Raw genomic sequence first — 6,101 nt, 5'->3', positions numbered from 1 at the left:
TTGAACCCGGGTGGTGGAGGTTGCAGTGAGCCGAGATCGTGCCATTGCACTCCAGACTAGGGGACAAGAGCGAGACTTCGTCTCAAAAAAAAAAAAAATTAGATGGGCATGGTGGTTCACACCTGTAACCCCAGCACTTTAGGTGGCTGAGGAAGGGGAATCGCTTGAACCTAGGAGTTCGAGGCTGCAGTGAGCTATGGTTAGCCTGGGCGACACAGCAAGACCCTGTCTCTTACAAAAAAAAAAAAAATTCAGTGCAGCCCCTCGGATGTTGTCTAATACCTGAAGCTGGTTTTTCCACGTGGCTCCCCTAGATAGAGACTAATCGTCCCCGTTTTCCTGTTTCCCTTTTCTGAAAAAGAAAAATGTATCCACCGGGATAGGACACCCGAGACGGGTGGGCAGCGCAGACTGGAGCAGCCAGCCGAGCCCTCCGCCTCTGGCCGTGCACACACGTAACATCAGTTCCCGTTCAACAAAGCCGAGATCGCGGGGCGGGATGATTGTGGCCAGGTTATCATATGTATCATATATAACGCGCAGCAATGACCCGGCCCTCCTGCCGGGTGTTGTCCAGCCGACCTTGCAGCAGCGCGTAGCAGGGTTCGCCGCGTGGGGCGCGCGCCCTCTGCCGGACACAGGCGGGCGCCGCGGGCCCGAGACCACCTTTGCCCTTGGCGCGCCTAGGAGCCGATCTCTCTACGCGATCCAGGATGGAAGGACCTGGAGTGTTCGGGCTCAGACCCTCAGGGCTGCTGTTTCAGAGGCAGGAGTGGGAGGACGCACGTCCTGGGGGCGAGAGGCTCCTTTTCAAGCTCTGAACACATGAGGTGGGAAAGTGCTGTGCACTCCGGGATGTTTCTCGGGAACCCGGAGAAGCCAGACGTGAGCGGTGTTGAGGCTGAAGCTCCACTTTGAAAGGTGTCTTTGGTTTCCCTGAATTGGGAAAGGTCGTGTTTTCTTGGCCTCAAATCACCTGGATCAAGGGATCTTAAGGGGGACCTTAATGAGGGTCTGGTGTTTTTATCAAATTATCAGAGGTATGGGATCTCCCAAAGGGTTAAAACCTTGAGCTCTACTTCCTTCCCAGGGGTCCCTCCTTCTGAAAGATGGTCCTCCTAAGCGTTAGGGGCCCCCAAAAGGCTGTGTTAGAAGTAACCCAGGCCAGGCGTGGTGTGGCCCACGCCCGTAATCCCAACTACTTGGGAGGCTGAGGCAGGAGGATCGCTTGAACCTGGGAGTTTGAAGCTGCAGTGAGCTATGATCACCCCACTGCCCTCCAGCCTGGACCATAGAAGGAGATCCTGTCTCAGGAAAAAAGAAAAAAAAAAGGCAACCCAGATGTCCACTAAGAGGCAGAAAGAGAAGAGGAGCGGAAGAAGAGTGGCTTAGTGGTTAAGTTTACAGCCTCTGGAACCAGGCCAAGGAGGTTCAACCACAGGCCTGGGCTGGGGTAGGAGCTGGGCCAGGTCAGCAGTGGTTGCCATGGAAGAGTGTGGCAGCCAATTAAAGGAACGAGATGGAGCTCTATGAACTGACTTGGGAAGATGGCCAGTGTAGGTCACCGAGTGAAATGCACAAATTGCAGATCCAATGTATAATATTATTCCATTTGGGGAACAACACAAACCCAAACATGTATGTGGATAAAAGATTTCTAAAAAACCATCCAGAAAGATATACATTGAATTATTAATAGTAGTTGCTTCTAGGGAACATTTGGAAGAAGAGCCTTTTTTTATTTTTCTCTTTTCTTTTTCTACTTATATGCAATTTATATTTGATTTTGAGGCAAGTATTACTTTTGGAGGTGAAAAAAAGAAAAAAATGCACTTAGTGGTAGGTTGCTACTAGCTTATCTCAAAGGAAATTGGTAACAGAGTTTGCTGCTAATCAGCAGTCTACAGGAAGATTTACTTGTCACTGTAAATACCCTTTAGCACTGTTGGAATATTTTCCTATGTGCATACATGCATTTTTATTACAAAAAAATTTTAATGTTTTAAAAACAGGGCAATTTAACCTTGTCTTTAGTCCAACAAAAATGTATTGCACGTCAGGTACTCCGCTAAGCCTTGAAGACATGGAAACGACCAAATTGGTGTCTGCCTTGCAGGAGTTTATGGTCTGGCTCAGTGTGCCTCCCACTTTAACGTGCTTCCACATCACCTGGAGCTGGTGTATTGGTTATCTGTTGCTGCAAAACAAATGACCCCAACACTCAGCAGCTGGAAACATTTATCATCTAAAATAGTTGCTGAGGGTCTATCTAATCACTCCTGAGTGATTCAGGAGTGATTTAGCTGGTTGATTCTGGCTTGGGGCCGCTCAGGAGGTTGGAGTCAACATGTTGGGGGCTGCAGTCATCTGAAGGCTGGATTGGAGCCAAAGGATTCACTTGCAAGATGGTGTACTCCCATGGCTATTGGCAGGAGGCCTCAGTTCTTGACCATGTGAGCATCTGCACAGATTAAGTGCTTGGGTATCCTCATGACATGACAGCTAGCTTCCCCAAGAATGAGTAATCCTAGGGGGAAAGACGGAAGATGCAGTGTCTTTTTTTTTTTTTTTTAACAGAATCTGGCTCTGTCATCCCGGCCAGAGTGCAGTGATATGATCATAGCTTAGTGCAGCCTCTAACTCCTGGGCTCAAGTGATCCTCCTACCTCAGCCTCCCAAGTAGCTAAGACTGCAGATACCTGCCACCATGCCCAGCTACTTTTTTATTTTTATTTTTTTGTAGAGACAGGGTTTTGCTATATCGCCTAGACTGGTCTTGAACTCCTGGCCTCAAGCAAACCTCCTGCCTTGGCCTCCTGAAGTGCTGTGATTACAGGTGTAAGCCACACACGCCCAACCTTTACAGTGTCTTTTATGACCTAACTTTGGATGTCACACTTCATTTCCACCATGTTCTGTTTGTTAGAAACAAGTCACTGAATACAGCCCACACGCAAGACAAGAGGAAACAAGCTCCACCGAACATAGGTGTATCAAGGAATTTGTGGACATACTTTAAAACCACCACATCTTTCTAAAATGCAAATTCTGTTTGAGTAGGTCTGGAGAGATTCCCAAATTCTGCATTTCTAACATGCTCCCATGTGATACCACTGCTGTTGGTCCCTGGACCACACTTTGAATAATGAGAGAATCAAAGACTTGCAAAGAACTATAGTTCAGATCGCCTCTTTGCAACTACAGTGCTTGCAAGAATAATATCCTTTCTCATCCTGCCATCATCTTTGGATAGCGTCCAATTTTAAAATCACATTTTCCCTGAAAGGTCAGATCAGGAACGTAAGAGAAAGACAAGATTACCTTGTTAATACACAAGGACAAGCTGTAATGGAATTAAAAACAATCAAAGAGAGATTCAAAAAATCTCTCTGGCCTTGTTCTGGAAGCTCTCAGAAGCATAAAACATCAGCCATCAATTCTGAAGGGGAGGCTAAACAAAGAGCCTGGGTTTTTAATAAGAATTGTACAAAGTGCTTTATGGGACTAAGACTCCCGGCTGCAGTACTTATAAAATTAGCTTTGATATGGGAGGGCAAGAAATAGCACCCGAGTCTCAGAAGATGAAAGTTTCTTCATGCTCTGCTCGCTTGAAGGTTAGCAAATGTCGCTTTCTCATTTAACAGCCAGAATTAAAATTTGCATAAAACTAGCCTAAAACAAAGAAACAAACAAAAAACTAAACTAAATCACCTGTATTTTTCCTATTGCTTTGCTCTGTGCTACAGTTTCGATGTGGTTTGTCCCAACCAAAACTCATGTTGAAATTTGATCGCCAATGTGGCAGTGTTGGGAGGTGTTTGGATGATCGAGGTGGATCCCTCACGAATAGATGAATGTCCTCCTGCTGGACGAGCGAGTTCTCCTTTTCTTGGGAATGGGTTAATTCCCAATAGAGTGCGTTGTTAAAAGGTGTCTGGCTTCCTCAGTTTGACTCTTGCATCCCGTCTCAATCTCTTTGACACGCCCACTACCCTTCCACTTTCCACCATGGGTGGAAGCAGTGTGAGGCCTTCACCAGACACAGCTGCCCAATCCTGGACCTTCCAGCCACCAGAATTGTGAGATAAATAAATCTCTTTTCTTTATAAATTACCCAGTCTTGGGTATTTTGTTATAGCAACACAAAACAGACTAAGACAATTTACATGCCATACGATTCACAATTTTAACATGTATGATCCAGTAAATTTAAGTATAGGTTTTGCAACTATCACCACTGATTCTAGAACATTTTTATCACCCGAAAAAACATTCTATATCCATTAGCAGTTACTCCCTATTTCTCCCCATCCCTGCCCCTCCAGCCCTAGATGACCACTAATCTACCTTCTGTTTCTATGGATTTGCCTATTCTGGACATTTCATGTAAGTGGAATAATACAATATATGACCTTTTGTGTCTGGCTTCCTTCACTTGGCATGATTTTTTAAAATTGTGGTAAAATATACATAAAATTTGCCATTTTAACTTTTTTTTTTTTTTTTTTTTTTTTTTTAGACACAGTCTCACTCTGTTGCCCAGGCTGGAGTGCAGTGGCATGATCTCAGCTCACTGTAACCTCTGCCACCTGGGTTCAAGCGATTCTCCTGCCTCAGCTCCTGAGTAGCTGGGACTACGCCTCTCTAATTTTTGTAATTTTAGTAGAGACGGGGTTTCACCATCTTGGCCAGGCTGGTCTTGAACTCCTGACCTCGTGATCTGCCTGCCTCAGCCTCCCAAAGTGCCTGGATTACAGGTGTGAGCCACTGCAACTGGCCCAACCTTTTTTTTTTTTCTTCTCAAAGTCGCCCAGGCTAGAGTGTTCTGGTGCTCTCATAGCTCACTGCAACCTCAAACTCCTCAACTCAAGCGATCCCTCCACCTTGGCCTCCCAAAGTGCTGAGATAACAGGCATGAGCCACTGTGCCTGGCTCCATTTTAACCATTTTTAAGAATACATTCCATTGACATTAAGTACATTCACATTGTTCAAAAATCAATGTCATCCATTTCCAGAACTATTTTCATCTTCCCATACTGAAACTCTGGACCCAAGCATAATGTTTTTAAGGTTCATCCATGTTGTATCATGTGTCACTACTTTATTCCTTTTTATAGCTGAGCAAGATTGCCTTGTTTGGGTATATTGCCATTTTGTTCATCAGTTGATGAACATGAGTTGTTTCTACTTTTAGTTATTATGAACATTCATGTACAAGGATTGGTTTGAACATGTTTTCTTTTTTTCTTTTTTTGGGGGATGGAGTTTTGCTCTTGTTGCCCAGGCTGGAGTACAATGGCGTGATCTCAACTCACCGCAACCTCCGCCTCCCAGGTTCAAGCGCTTCTCCTGCCTCAGCCTCCCGAGTAGCTGGGATTACAGGCATGTGCCACCACGCCCGGCTAATTTTGTATTTTTAGTAGAGACGGGTCTCTCCATGTTGGTCAGGCTGGTCTGGAACTCCCAACCTTAGGTGATCTGCCTGCCTTGGCCTCCCAAAGTGCTGGGATTACAGGCATGAGCCACCACGCCCGGCGTTTTCTTTCTTTTTTTTATAGAGACAGGGTCTTGCTCTCTCACCCAGGCTAGAGTGCGCTGTCACAATTATGGCTCACTGCAGCCTTGACCTCCTGAGCTCAAGCAATTCTCCAACCTCAGCCTCCCAAGTAGCTGGGACTACAGGCCCCCACACCATACCCAGCTAAGAAGGTTTTGCTATGTTTTGCTCCTGGGCTCAAATGATCCACCCACCTCAGCCTCCCAAAGTGCTGGGATTGCAGGTGTGAGCCACCACACATGGCCATGTTTTCATTTCTATTGGGTTAATACTCAAGAGAGGAGTTGCTGTATCCTATCTGTTTAACTGAAGAACCACCAGATTGTTTCCTGAAATGGCTATACCATTTTTACAATCCTATCAGCAAGGTATTGATGCAGGATTTCTGTTGGCCACTTTGCCAACCGGGGAACTCCATGGATAGTGATGCCCTCCACCCGGGACTCACTTGGCCTCAGACCTGCTGCAGGAGGCACCCCGCCCACTTGGTCTGCTGGCTGCACCTGACTTGCACACCAGCTCAGACTGTGGCTGGACCAGGT

Source organism: Pongo abelii, chromosome 18 (assembly GCF_028885655.2).
Source record: "Pongo abelii isolate AG06213 chromosome 18, NHGRI_mPonAbe1-v2.0_pri, whole genome shotgun sequence".
NCBI classification, from domain to species: domain Eukaryota; kingdom Metazoa; phylum Chordata; class Mammalia; order Primates; family Hominidae; genus Pongo; species Pongo abelii.
The sequence above is the reverse complement of the archived record's forward strand: the minus strand, read 5'-3'. Positions refer to the sequence as shown.